This window comes from Manis pentadactyla, chromosome 15, assembly GCF_030020395.1.
Source record: "Manis pentadactyla isolate mManPen7 chromosome 15, mManPen7.hap1, whole genome shotgun sequence".
NCBI lineage: Eukaryota > Metazoa > Chordata > Mammalia > Pholidota > Manidae > Manis > Manis pentadactyla.
In genome coordinates, this window is record NC_080033.1 from 3,155,673 (window position 1) to 3,170,615 (window position 14,943).

At 50.8% G+C, this 14,943-nt stretch overlaps 2 protein-coding genes across 8 annotated transcripts in view; both read left to right on the top strand.

Annotated features, from left to right (window-relative positions):
• The window catches only part of LOC130681106 (uncharacterized), a gene marked incomplete at its 3' end in the record, with an annotated part of 204,334 nt that overhangs the window by 127,273 nt on the left and 62,118 nt on the right, over nt 1-14,943 (top strand). The window lies entirely within an intron of this gene.
• Nucleotides 1-14,943, top strand: part of LOC130680997 (WAS/WASL-interacting protein family member 1-like) — a 285,988-nt gene that overhangs the window by 11,225 nt on the left and 259,820 nt on the right. For 3 of the 7 annotated variants that reach the window (XR_008994029.1, XR_008994030.1, XM_057492913.1), the window contains exon 4: nt 4,177-5,732. The exons of the other annotated variants lie outside the window; for them this stretch is intronic. The gene's annotated coding sequence lies outside the window, so the exon portion shown is untranslated. Of the gene's footprint in view, nt 1-4,176; nt 5,733-14,943 lie in introns of those variants that run through there. 7 annotated transcript variants of the gene reach the window in all.

The following is a 14,943-nucleotide window of genomic DNA, read 5'->3' on the forward strand; positions in this document are numbered from 1 at the left end:
CTTGAAATTTCATACAAATCGAGATGGATGGATAGATTTCTTCAAAAGATGCTGTTGGGATTTTGCAGGGATTGCACTATATCTGTCAGTTTTTTAGGTAGTGTGACGTCTAGACAATTTTGAGTCTTCCATCCGTGAACTTGGGATGTATTTGCGTATTTTTGTCTCTAATTGCTTTCAGTCATCTTTTCAGTTTATAGTGTACAGTCTACATCTTTTCAGTTTATAGGCTAAGGTTATGCCAAACTGTTTTATCCTTTTCACTGCTATTGGAAATGGAATTATTTCTTCATTTCCTTTTGGATATATAGAAACAATTTATTTTTCCGTGTTCATATCTTGATTATTTTTTAACTCATCCAATACTTTCTGCAGGTTTTTTTTTTTGGCTGTTGAATCTTCAGGGTTTTCTCTGTTTCCAGTCATATCAGCTGTGAACAGAGATAATTTGCTTCTCCTCTTTCTAGTTGGTTATCTTTTGTTTCTTTATCTTGATTATTTCTTCTGGCTAGGACTTGTGGTACCATTTTCTAGAAATAGGGCAGGCAGCATAGGCTTGTTCCTGATGTTAGAGAGAAGTTTTCACTCTATCATCATTTACTAGGACGTTAGCTGCAAGCTCTTTATGTGTGGCTTATTATGTCAAGGTTTTTAAAATTTTTTTCTGTTCTTAGTTGACTGTGGGTTTTCATCAAAAGGATTATCTGTTGATGTATTCATGAATTTAAATGAATGACCATGAGGGTGTTTTACTAATTCTGTTAATAGGGAGGGAGCATTACATGGAATGATTGTCATATGTTGAACCATCTTTGCTTACCAGGAATATATACCCTCTGGTCATGCTGTACAGTCCTTTTTATGTGCAGTTAAAGATTGTTTACAGTTGTTTTGTTGTTGATTTTTACATCATCCATCAGACATAGTTGAGTATTCTCTTGGGTTTTCTCATTAATCTTGCTGTGGGTTTCTCAATTTTGTCAGTCTTTTCAGGGTACCAGCACTTGATTTGTTGCCAACTGTTAATGAACTTTCATACATTTTTTTGTCTCACTGTTTTGGGGGTAGTCATTTGAGAGCTGCAGCTTTTGGACTAGTTTTATGTAGATTCCTAAATAATTTTTTCTGTGTATATTATTGTTAATTTAGGGTCTCCATGGGTAGTGAGTGCCTGGGGTTTACTGCTCTCCTTTCCTGATGGCCGCATCTTTTTTATTAAAGAGGTTGTGTGAAGAGACTGAGGGATATGAGTTTAAGTATTTACAGAAGCCCAGCAAAACGGACACTATGTTTTTAACAAAAAATAAGGGATCTACCCCTATCACATGTATATGTGAAATTTAAGCTTCTTTTTAAAAACTAAATTGTGTAATTCGTGCTGAAGTGGGATTCCTTTTTGAACTCATTTGGTCGCGTCCTTGAAATGCTCTGACTTGTAAAAAAACCTCATACTAGCTTTGCTTCCCAAATAAACTCTGCCCACCAAGCCAGGAATGAACATTCAGAACCCATCTCCCTACTTTGTTTTACTGGTTGCAAGATTATATTGTCTATGAATGTGTGTGTGTACAATAAACTCATCCATCATTTTTGATGGGTATTTCTTGGTTTTTCTTCCCCAGTCGTGCTGAAAACATTGCCCATATCTCCTGGAATATCTCTATATCTATATGTTTCTCCTGAATATATTCTTAGAAGTGGAGCTCATGGGATATTAATCTTAAAAAGTTTTCATAGCAAACGTTGCAATAGACAAAATCTTCCTCTGCAGCATCACATACCGTCCCTTTTAAATCTCTTCCATCTTTTCCCATGCTTCTAATTCCAAAAGTCAGAAACGGCATATATTCTGCTACTTTTTAAAACAGTTCTTTTCTAAAAAGAATGGTATTTTAGTTGCCCTTGTGTAATTACATTTGTACAGATGTGCAAGCAGAAGCTCTGCTCCCACATGTCCCTTGTCCCTCTGCTCCTCTCCTGCCCTGCCCCAGTGCAGCCCTTTCCCCACGTGGGAGCTCGATCGGGATGAAATACACTGTCGCTTCCTAACACATTAAGTTTCTACTCCCGAGTTCCCAGTTTCCACAGCACTTCTTTTACCCTCTCTCCTCAACAGTGCAGTAAACACACTATAAAAATGTCTCCCCTTTAAAAAAATTTTTATTAAGGTATTATTGATATACACTCTTAAGAAGATTTCACATGAAAAAAAAACATGGTTACTACATTTACCCATATTATTAGGTCCCCCCCATACCCCAATGCAGTCACTGTCCATCAGTGCAGTAAGACGCCAGATTCACTATTTCCCTTCTCTGTGCTACACTGTTTTCCCTGTGATCCCCCACACCACGTTCCCTAAACATAATACCCCTCAATCCCCGTCTCCCTCCCTCCCCACCTGCCCTCCCCCACCCCTCCCCTTTGGTAACCACTAGTCCCTCCTTGGAGTCTTGAGTCTTGCGTCTTGCTGCTATTTTGTTCCCTCAGTTTTCCTTTGTTGTGATACTCCATCATTTGGCACTTGTCTTTCTCTGCCTGAAAAATGCCCCCTTTTTATCCACTGAACAACTTTCTCGAGACATGATGTAATTGGGTATGCACAGGGGTGATGTCTCAGAAACCCTTCATAGGAGGGATGGCTGAGTAATTGTTACTGACTCAGCTCAACTCTTGTATTTCTTCCCTTCAAGTATTTCTTTCTAAACTGGTGGTATTTGTTGTAATCTTTTGTAACCTGTACTGCCTGGGTGGGCAGTCATTTTTTTGTTTTTTAGACTTTTTTTTAAGGTATTGATATACACCCTTATGAAGGTTTCACAGGAAAAAATGTGGTTACTACATCAAGTCCCCCCGTACCCCAAGGCAGTCACTGTCCATCAGTGTAGTAAGATGCCATAGAGTCACTATTTGCATTCTCTGTGCTACGCTGTTTCCCCTGTGATCCCCCACACCATGTGTACTAAACATAATGCCCCTCAATCCCCTTCTCCTTTCCTCCCCACCCGCCCTCCCACACCCCTCCCCTTTGGTAACCACTAGTCCCTTCTTGGAGTCTGTGAGTCTGCTGCTATTTTTGTTCCTTCAGTTTTGCGTTGTTCTTATACTCCACAAACGAGGGAAGTCATTTGGTATTTGTCTTTGTCTGCTTGACTTATTTCACTGAGCATAATACCCTCCAGCTCCATCCATGTTGCTGCAAATGGTAGGATTTTGTTTCTTTCCTATGGCCGAATAGTATTCCATTGTGTATATGTACCACATTTTCTTTATCCATTTACTGATGGACACTTAGGTTGCTTCCATATCTTGGCCATTGTTAATAGTGCTGCGATAAACATAGGGGTGCATATGTCTTCTTGAATCTGAGAAGTTGTTTTCTTTGGGTAAATTCCTAGGAGTGGAATTCCTGGGTTGAATGGTATTTCTGTTTTTAGTTTTTTGAGGAACCTCCATACTGCTTTCCACAATGGTTGAACTAGCTTACACTCCCACCAGCAGTGTAGGAGGGTCCCCCTTTCTCCACATTCTTGCCAGCATTTGTTGCTCCTAGTCTTTTCTGTGTTGGCCATCCTAACTGGTGTGAGGTGATAGCTCATTGTGGTTTTGATCTGCATTTCCCTAATCATTAGCGATGTGGAGCATCTTTTCATGTGCCTGTTGGCCACCTGAATTTCTTCTTTGGAGAACTGTCTGTTCATATCCTCCACCCATTTTTTAATAGGGTTATTTGGTTTTTGGGTGTTGAGGTGTTTGAGTTCTTTATGTATTTTGGATGTTAACCACTTGGTGAATACTTCATTTACAAATATATTCTCTCATGTGGGATGCCTTTTTGTTCTGCTGATGGTATCCTTGTTGTACAGAAGCTTTTTAGCTTGATATAGACCCATTTGTTCATTTTTTATTTTGTTTCCCTTGCCTGAGGAGATACGTTCAGGAAAAAGTTGCTAATGTATATATTCAAGAGATTTTTGCCTATGTTTTCTTCTAAGAGTTTTATGGTTTCACGACTTACATTCAGGTCTTTGATCAATTTTGAGTTTACTTTTGGATATGGGGTTAGACAGACAATAATGCAGTTTAATTCTCTTGCATGTAGCTGTCCAGTTTTGCCAACACCAGCCAGCTTATTCTTTAACTTAACCTATTTGCTGTTTCTTCCTCTTCTTCCAGCTCCTTTATGGAATAACTTTGTAACCAGGGCAGGAGACAAACCTCCAAAGTGTAAATAAACCTACGTGGACAAAGAATGCTGAAGTCTGAACCAACGCAGTCACCTAAATAACCCTCTTCTTAAGACAAAACTTCGAGGGAATTATGAATCACCTGTGTACATGATGCCTTATGCAGACCCTTACCCAAAAGGCCCTATAAAACCCCAGACCCTAAACCCTTAAGTGCACCTCCTCTCTGAGGTTGAGCACACTCCCCTTTCTTTGAGTGTGTTGCTCTCCCTGTTCTACTCCAGATGAGTAGGGAGGGGCTGCTGAGCTCTGATCCGGGTGGGCTCGCAAGTTCCTGCTGCCTGGGTGACCCAGACAGGACTGCAGCTTTATGATTATGCTCTTTAGTAGCCTGCCTGAAAAATGTCCTTTCTTTGCCTTTGGGAAGTTCTCAGAGCATCATGTCACTCCATCCAGTGCTCTGAGGCTCCCCCAAATCCTGGGATGGTAGGGCTTAGTCCCCACGCTGTGCAGATCCAAGCAGACAGTGGACGTCAGGCCACCCTGGCTTTAGGAGTTGGCAGGGGATCTGCCCTATGCGGAGCAGCAGTTCAAGAGCTTCCCTTTTCTTCGTCTATTTTTCCTTCCTCTCTGCTTTAATCAGGCGCACCTGCCTTTATCTATCTTGACTCTAGCCCACTCTTCCCCCGGAGTGTACGCAAATATACCTGCCTTTGTCTGCCTTGACTCTGGCCTGACCCCCACCCCCACCCCCGCCCCTTGAAGTGCTTTCAAATAAAACTTCCATTCTGCTTCACTCCTGTGTCTCCGCCCTTCAGGTCTTTGTTGCGGTGGGACAAGAACCGAGGGGAATGAACTCAACCCACAAAATAATTAAAAACAATTTTTTAGTTGATTTGAATATGCAACCAAGCTTGAAAATCACAGTACTAGACCCTTATCTCTTAAGGGGTTGTCTGGTAATTGTCTGGCCTGGAACAACTGGGGATTTTGTAAAGGATGCTATTTGCTGCAGAGTGTCCTTGGCTGGGTGAAGGAGCCATAGAGTCAGTCCTTAACTTCCTCCTCCATCTGTCACCCCCTGCCCACCCTCCCACGCCCTGTTGCGCCCAATTCTGACTCAGACTGAAGTGTGGGAACCATTGCACCCAACCAGGGGTTGGCAGGTGTTTTCTGTCAAGGCCCCAGTAGTGAACATTTCACCCTCTGAGCAATCTGGTCTCTGTGGCAACTCTTGCCATCATGACATGAAATGAACTATTTCACAGGTAATTTTGTAAATGAACATGCATGGCCATGTTCCAGTGAACCTTTACTTACGGATACTGAAATTTGAATTTTCTGTAACTTCCATGTGTCAGAAAATACTATTTTCTTTCATGCGCTTTCATCCTGTTTGGGGTCCTCCGGGCTTCGTGGGCATGTCTGTCCCCTTGATTGTGGAGAGGGGTTTGCCTGTGTTCAGACTCACCAGATTGTTCACATTCACCGTGTATGGTTCTTTGTAAATCAATTATCCCCCAATAAAGCTGTAAAAAGAATGATTCCTATTCTGATTTTTTCCAACCATATAAAATGCAGTGGAGATGATGGTTGTACAGTGATGTGAAATGTACTCAACGCCACAGAACTTCACACTTGAGAATGGTTAAGATGGTAGATTTATGTTCTATTTACTTTGCCACTAAGAAAAGAAGCAAACAAAAAAAAAAAGCAAAAAAAATGTCAAAATGCAAAATGTAGGGGCTGTACACAAACAGGCGACTTGCCAGATTGGGCTGACCCTGTACTAGGCGGCCAGCTCTTTGACGATGGTTTTAGGATCTTCGCTGTGCACCGAGTCTACAACATAAAACCTGGCACTTAGAAGGATTTAAAGTATATTTGTTTAATCAACAAATAATGAAACCTTTGCCGTGTGACCCTATCATTCTCCCGATAACTTTGGAGGGTCTCAGGCATCGCTGGGCACTTTATGGTCGTGGTTCTGGAGCTGAATGAGTGACACTGTTGAGGTCTCTAGATTCAGGGGGCAGCGGGGCCTTCTGAGTGACACAGGGCCCATCAGCTTCAACTTCAGGACCAGCAGCTCCAGGGGGGACCTCCCCACAGGCAGCTGGAAGTCCTGCTGGCCGGATGAGACGCTGGGCTGCGGTGCATGACATCTGGGGGCCAGGGTTGCATACTCGCTGGGCTGGGTCTCCCTGGGCACTGAGGAGGGCGTCTCAGCCGTCCCCTGGCTGGGGGTGCTGCGGGTCAGCTGGGAGTAGGTGATGTCCTGTGAGCCTACGGCTTCAGAGGCCTAAGGAAGGAAGGGAGGATACGAAACGGTGCTGTACACGGGGCCCCAAGGGGCTGCTGGGGGTGGGGCAGGGGAGGAAACTTACCTGCCCGCGCAGCGGTGCGGCCGCCTCTGGCTGTCTATCTCTCCGGGCAGCATCTAGAGGGTGGAGGAGGGGAATTCTCACCATGGGGTCAGTGTCCTTGAGGCCGAGGCCAGAGCTCCCTCCCCACTGTGAGGACCCCGCAAGAAGGTGGCCATCTGCAAGGGGACCGTTGCCAGGAACCGGAACGCCTGCACCTCCATCTGGGACCCCCAGCCTCCAGAGTGGGAGGAAGAGCACTATTTGTTGTGTAAGTCCCCAGTCTACTGTATTCTGTTGCAGCTGCCAGAACGGACAAGGACAGGTGGTCACATCTCCAGACAGGGCTGTTGGAGGTGATCCCAGGCCTGGCCTCTGACTTCAGTGGGAGCCTGGGGCAGGGCATTATCAAGAACACAGGGCCAGCCAGCAAACCCCAGACCTCCTGCCCCACACTCCCTCTCCCCTCCTCCGGCAAATGCTGCCTCCCATTCCGGCAGCCCTGCGGCCCTGGGGCTCTGGGCAAGCTTGCCGGGCCGGGACCTACTGCATCTCATGGACTTACTGTTCTTGGCTTTGCGCTGGTGGAGGAAAAAGGAAGACGAGGAGGACCACGAGAAGCATGGTGGCCCCTGGGATGGCAATCAGAAGGTTCTGGTGTCTCTCCTGGAAGGTGTGGTTGGACGGCAGGGCTACAGGGAGGACATAGAAAGGAGAATGCGCAGGAAAGCTGTCCCTCACCACGTCCTGGGCCTGTGTGTCCCCTCAGACCCCGTCCACTCCTCTCCAAGCACAGGGCTGTGGTCCCCACTCCCTAGCCAAGGGAGGGGCTCTGAGCCCCTCATTTGCTTGCTCCATGCCGTCATGGCTACGAAAGAGCACTTGGAAACGCGGCCCCATGTGCATCCACACAGGGTCCACACGTGATGGCCCCGGGCACCCCTAGGCCACGCTGGTTCTGTGGCCGCGAACTCAGAATGGAGTTTACACCTTAAAGCCACCGACGTGGATCAAAAGCACTTTGCCACCTGTACCAACAACCTGAATCCACATTTCAGTGCCTGTTCCAGGTGTTTTGTGGGCATGTGGACCACGTTTGCTCACGGCTGGGTATTGTCTGTGGCTGCTTTTGTTTACAGGGCCAGAGGTGAGGACTGGTGAGAGACCAAGAATCCACGAAGCCGCAACACCCACCAGCTGGCCCATCGCACCCTGACCGCCCACCGGGGCAGAGGGAGAGCAAGTCGGAGCCGAGCCGGTGGAGGGAAGGCGACAGTGTGACCACAGCAAGGCTGACGGAGGAGCTCATTTCAGGAATTAAGAACTGAGCGGCTGTGTGGACATTTGTGGACACAGGATGCCTTTGTATTACACAGACGCAGCTGGATTCTCAAAAACCTTTCACGTTTTCTTTTTAACCAAACAGGCAGGGAGCCGGATTTAGCCCTCGGGCCATGGCTTCCAGATCTCTGTCCTAGATTTTGCAGGTCCATGTTGTCCCTGAGGAGTCCCTTCCGTCCACCACAGTGCCTGGGACGTCCACCACTTCCTCCGCAATCCCAGTGCTCATCAATTCTGCACCCGCGTCTCCAGCCTGCCCTCTTCTAGCCCGAGACTTACACAGCCAACCTCCCGTTGCCCATCTCCCTGGGACTCGGGGCTCCAACTCCAAAGCAAAGTCTGACATGAAAGTCCTCACGTGTCTGCCGCCCCGTGAAATGTTCCCCCCAACCTCAGATGGTCTAAAGACCAGCAGGGCGACATAGTGAATTGGCTGCAGATGCAACCCTCATACTCTTTGTGTCAGGGCAGTGTAGGGACAGAGCCTCTAGAGCACAGGGTGAGCCCAGAGCCACCCCCGCCATGATTCTGAGCTGATCCGAGCCTTCTCCCTTCTGGGGGTAGAGCTCAGTGGCTAAGGGCTTATCAGTCCTGGGAGCTCAGGAATATCGGCAACACAGATGGATGGCAAATGGCTTCTGTGGGTCCCAAGGACATTATCTGTGGTCTGAAGACCCCTACCTGCCACGTCCCTTCTCTCCCTGCCTACAGCTTCTGTCTCTGGTACAGAGCCCTTCTTCTGCTCCAAGTCAGAGAAGAGAAAATGGAAACTCCTAAGTCCTCCATCTAAACTCGGTTACTTACCCGTGGACCAACCTGGTCTTGTGGGATTGGGACGCTCAGGAGCTTCTGCAAATGGGGATGAAACAGGAGGGGTTCTCCTTGACCTCTGCTCAGACTTCTTCGATCCAGATGCCTGAGCTCCATGGCCCTACGCCGAGAGTGGCATGTCCACGCCAGCATGTCCCCCACCCGCCTTCCCCCCGCTGACCTGCTTTCTTGCCGCTGACCTGCCTTCCTCCCCTGCCCGCCTTCCCCCTGCTGAACTGCCTTCCCCCACCATCCGCCCTTCCCCCTGCTGACCCACCTTTCTCCCACCACCCACCTTCCCAATCACTGCCCGCACGGGATAGCGTCGTCTCGGGGTCACACGGGCTGATGGGCAGGGCTTCCTCACCTTTGACCACAAGCTGGAACGGGTCACTCGGGTGAGACCACACGAAGGGGTGGTTGTGGAAGGCGCCGTAGCATCTGTTGGTCCCCCCATGTGCGGAGGAGCTGCGCTTCAAGAGGAAGGTGGCCTGGCGTTCGGAGCCCTTGGGGCTGGAGCTTCTGTTCTGGGTGGGGAGAATGCCTTCTTTGGTGAGAGTAAGTATTTCAAACGTGGCTTTGGAGAAACACCGCAGCTCCATGTCGTCTCCTTGAGGCACCACGGTGCCAGGAGCACACGAGAGGGAGGGCTTGCCGAAAGCCCCTGAGGAGGGCGGGTGTTGGTGGCAGGGGCAGCTGCCTCCCTGCAGCTCCCCTCGGCCCCCTGCCCAGGCCAGGCTCCAGTTCCCACCGTCCTTGTCCTGTCCTGAGGGATCCTGGGTCCCTCCCTGGGGACAGAGGTACAGCTGCTCTGTGCTTCCCAGCTCCACGACCGGATTCTTCCCTTGGCGAGGTCGCTTCTGGCTCTGCGGCCCCTGCGGCCCACTCACCGGTCGTCACCAGCTTCAGAGGCTCGCTGAGCCTGGACCAGCAGCCACGGCTCTTGTAGGAACAGCGGTGCGGCCCTGAGCGGTCTCTGTGATCTCTGTGAGATTGACCTCCCCGGACTCCTGTGCTTTCAATCCATCCGTGGGCTCGGGCCATCCTTCTTGAGAAATCCTGAACATTTCCACATCTGCAGCCGCGTGGCACCGGATGGTGACAGGATGCCTAACTGGAATCATGGACCCAGGCCAAGCTGTGATTTGAGGCTGGGGGAGATTTCCTAGAAGAGAGGGCCAGGTCACGGACCTACAGGCGTGTCTGCCCCTCCGCCAGCCTTCCATGCCACCCCTCGTCTTCCAGCCACTGGCTAAGGGCGCTGATAGCTGGCCCAGCAGAGGGGACCTCAGGAGTTTTGAAAGTCTCGCCACCCTGGGCCTGAGCTCCCTGGGCCGCAGACAAGCCTAGAAGGGAAGCGGGTGAGCAGCGGCCAGCCTAGCAGACCGCCGACCTGCCCTCCTGCCCCCTCCCGTTTGGACCCCGACCCCCCTCCAGGGCTCACCAAGACACAGCAGGGTGGGAAGAACCAGGGCCATCTCTCTGGCAAGCGGCACAGCCTCCTAGGAAGCAGGCTTGGGGTCCTCCAGAGGGACAACCGGCAATGTTTGGAGACATGTTGGTTCTCAAAACTGGAGGGTGCTATTGACATCTAGTGAGTAGAGGCAAAGGATGCTGGGAAACGTCCTGCGGGGACGGCCCCTCAGCAAAGAAGCATCCATCTCAAATGTCCATAGTCCTGAGGTTGGGGACCATGGCACCGGTGGTCCAGGAGACAGATGGCGTGTCAGAATTGCCTGGGGAGCTCTGCAAAGCTCCTGATTCCTTCAAACCCACGCCAGACCAATTCAGGATCGCAAGGACAGAGCCCCGGTGATTTCATCGGGAGTCTCATTGTAAAGGTTGAGAACCAGGCAGTGGTAATCATAGTGGGGGCCATTCCACCCTGCAGAGCGAGACCCGCCGCGTCCCAGGGGCCCCACAGGCCCACCGTGGAGCTGGGCCGGGCAGACAGCATTCTTACTAGATGGATGTTTCTTTTACAGGGAATACACGGGCTGCAGTAAGTGAGTACCTATCTCTGAGCCCTAGTCCTTCATCTGTCATTTGGGATGGTATTCTTGATCCCAAAAAACTTAGGCGAAGGAGTGCAGCGTGCTCATGGAATTTACAGGTTTGTTCTTTTCCCCTCAAATACTTGCAGCGACAGCACCAAGGAAGCGGCTGCTGCTCAGCCTGCTGACTTTACTGCAATCCCGCGGTTCTAGGCTGTGGCCTATCAGCCCCTCTCAGGAGATGTCCCTGCTGTTGATCTGGTATTTGGGGCTTATTTCTGGTTCTTTCACGATGTATTTTCCAGGTGGCTGTAGTCACGATCCCAGCCCCAACTTTCTCTTCTATCCCCAAGAGGCGCTTTGGCTGGGAGCCGGTGACCGTTTCTCCCGCAACACGGCCCGGAGAAACCAAAGGTTCAAGCCGCTCCTGAATCCCAGCACGCGCACAGCTAAGGCGTGGGCGGACCGCCGGCGGTGAGGGGCCCCGCGCACCGGGCTCCCGCGACGCCACCACGGAGGCAGGTCCTCGCGCGCGCGCCAGGCAGGCCCTGCCTGGGGCCGACGGCTCCGAGGAGCTGCGGGGCCCGCGGTCGCGCTCCTCCACCGCGTCTGCGGCGACTGGCGGCAGCGGCGCCCGGGCTCCTCGGGAACCAGCGCGAAGGACAGGCTGCTGAGGCCACGCTGCTCATCACCACGCGCCCGGGGATCTTGCTGGAGCGGCCGCTGCTGCCGGTGGGAGGCGGTCCCGCGGGCGCGCCTACCGCGCCACTTGACCGCGTCTTCTGGGGCGGCCTGGGCGCGGCGCCCGCCGTGCGCTCCTGGCGGCCACCTGCGCGCGGAGGCTGCGGGAGGCGCTGCGGGAGGGCGGCCACGCCCCTGCGCCCGGGGTGCTGCCCCTGCGAGTCGCCTGCACGAGTCTCAGCAGCCGCAGCCGCTGCGGGCGCAGCAGGCGATGCGCACGTCCCGGGCGCGTCTCGCGTCTGAGCGGCGGCCGACCTGCAGCGCGCGGCGCTCTGCCTCCGACGCTGTCCGATCTTGCGGAGCGTCTCGCTGCGGGTGCAAAGGGGGTCTTCAGGAGCGGGTGCTGGCCGCGGGACCACCGCTCAGGCCGACAGGTGAGAACCGTGTGCGCCCCTTCCGTCCCGTTGCGGGACAGCCTCCTGCTCCCTGGGGCTCGGGGTCTGGTGTCCCCTCTGGGGGGCCTTCATTGCACAAACACCATTCAGGGCGGGAGGTGTGGCGCTGTGATTAGGAATGGGGGCCCCCCGGAAGCAGGCCCTGTTCTGGTGTTGCAGGTGTGGCTCTGGGAATGGGCTCACTGGACTTTGGACATTTCATGTATTTTCCCTCCCCACCAACTCTGTCTTTGAGAAAACTGTCTCATCATGCTGTGCGTGACGTCCCCGTAACTGCACCAATTTTCATTTCCACCGACAGTGTGTGAGGGTTCCCTTTCCTCCACACGTTCCCCAATACCTTCCTTTTTTTATTTCATGGCAGCTATTCTAACAGGCGTGAGAGGCAATTTCATTGTGATTTTTTTAAATTGAAATATAGTTCATGCACAATATTATGCTGTTTGAGGTGCACAACATAGTGGCTTGACAATTATAAACATTACTAAATGCTCACCATGACTCACAAGGTTACCATCTGTTATGCTACAAAAATAATGGAATATTCCAGTATCTTAAGCAGACTGTATTCCATAGCAGACTACATTCCCTCTGTTGTCCTTTATCCCCCAAATTTATTTTATAACTGGAATTTTGTACCTCTTTGATTTGTATGTCCCTGATGATCAGTGATGTGGAGCATCTTTCATGTGTCTGTTGACCATCTGTATGTCTTTGGAAAAATGCCTATTCAGATCTTCTTCCCATTTTTTAGTCAGGTTTTTTTTCCTACTGAGCTGTATGTGTTTTTTATGTGTTTCGGTATTAACCCCTTATCAGATATGATTTGCACACATTTCCTCCCATCCTGTAGGTCACGTTTTCATCTTGTTGCTGTTTCCATGCTGTGTCGCTTCCAGTTATATGTCTGCTCGCACGTGTGCTGTTCTGCAGGGGCCCGCGTCTGTCTCCATCTCTTCCTCCTAGGTCACAGGAGGGCCGTCTCTCTGTCTCTGGGTGCATCTCTGCTCTGTATTTGGTTAAAAAAGAACCTGAGCGTTCTGGGTGTGGATCACAGCTTCCTGAGTGTCCTCAGTGAGGAATCTTTGTGAGCGAATAATCTATCACCTGTCACCTCCAGGAAGTGGTATTAGTGCAAGCTGGTCTCGTGACAGTGACCCTGGGTGTCTCTAACGTGAGAGCGGTGTTTGAATACCTGAGCAGGCTCTGACCAGCCAGGTGCTCAGAACACAAAGAAATGAGATGGTTCCTCCCTTCCGTGTGTCTACAGGGCAAACTATACGTCACAGTGAGTTGTCATGAAATCTGGCCAGGAGTCTGGATGTTTCCGTACATCTGCTACGGGCCATATTTGAAACAGACTGGAGGAAATAGAGGTGCCTGCATGTCAGGAGACCTGGGAGGGAATTGGGGAAATATTCTAGAGAGCAGATCCAAATTCATGAATAATAGTGTGTTGGTGAGGCAATGGTGAATTCATGACGGAAAATCTGAGTAAGGCAGGTCGCGGCAGGTGTAAAGCGTGATATGGGCCACCGAGGCAGGGGACGATTAGGACATCCTTTTAAACCAACACGGTCAAGGGATGAACTTTCTAAGTCCTGTTCAAAATTACATACAGAACATTGCTGAAACCTTTCCCCGAACAACATGCCTAGAAGGCTTTAATTAAGCCACTGAAAATATCATGCTGTTTACTTGGAGCAAATAGCTGTGCCGAGCATCAGTTGTACCTGCTGACACAGGTGACAGGCAGCTTGCTTGCCTCCGTGCCACGGGGCTTGTGGGTTTGGGGAGGAGGCTATTTCACAACAGGGGGGTGGACTACAGGTTTAGAAGGACTAGATTAGAACAGATTAAGAAGCTTTAAAGAGAGAAGTGAAAATGAAGATCGGAAATAAGAGTGTAGCAGAGGAGGCGGGAATGTGGGCGTCGATTCTATCTTCCCTTCGGAAGGATTAAGCCTGCTTTAAAGAGTCACTTCCTGCTGTGTACATGGGGTAATTTATGAGCTAGATTCATTATCGTGTAACATGAGGTTGATTCCTTCTCTGAAGAAGGTGACACAGACCAGGTGCTAGGAGAATCTTACCTGTTTTTAAAAATGCTGACCTGTTTCTTGAAGCCCAGAGTTTGATTAGAGAAAATCTGTTATATTCCATTTAAGATTTACTTCAATCCCATTTAAAATTCCACAACCATGCTAGATGACAGGAAAATTAAAGATAAAAAAACAACTCTTATGGTCCATACCTTCAAGGAGTCTGTCATTCGCTTGCTAACATATAGACCGTAACTTACGGCGTAAGTGAGAACTGAGCTGTGAAAGGCAGATGCACCGTGGGCACGTGTGAGATGTGACCTCTCCTGACTAGAAGTCAGGAGCCTGCGGGGAAGGGAGGAAGTGCATGCGCGGAATGTGGGAGGAATTAACGGAGGGGATACCGACATGAGGACAGCGACATTTTGTCTGAACGGCGGCTTGAGCAAAACCGAGGGCGTGCCTGCCCGTGCGCCGCCGTCCCCACCCGCCATCCCCTCTGCTGCTGCCACGAGTAGGCCTCCTCTCCTGCCAGCGACCCCTGCAAGCTGCTCTGTGCCGGTGGGCGAGCTAGAAAGTGAGCGGCCGCCCGGACTGGATTCCGTGCTGAGCCGGGGAACGTGTTCCCAACAGAACACGGAGGAGGCTCCGGCCTCTCTTCCCCAGCCGGCTTGTCTGCGCATTGAGTGCTGAATCCCGATGGGAGAGAATCACCCAGAATTGTGTGTCATCCTCCAGCTTACGAACGTGCTATTTCAGATTCGTGTTGCCTGCCTTTTGTGAGTCAGAGCGGCAGTCCGCCCGCCCGACTGTGGCAGCCGCAGACGCATCCAGCGTGGGGCTCCTGGGACCTCCCCGGCTTCCGGGCTCTCCCGAGGGCGCGGATCAGCATCCGCCCCTGGGCACCGTGTTGCCCCCTCGGCGTAGCTGGATTTGCTGGGTTACCTGCGGGGCACCTCCTGATGTAGACACCTGGCCCCCCCCTTTGATCTCCTGCATTTTGCTCCCCTTCTCTCACCCCTGCCTCTCCAGGCTTTGATCACTAGCGCAAGACGGGGTGGGAATGAACAA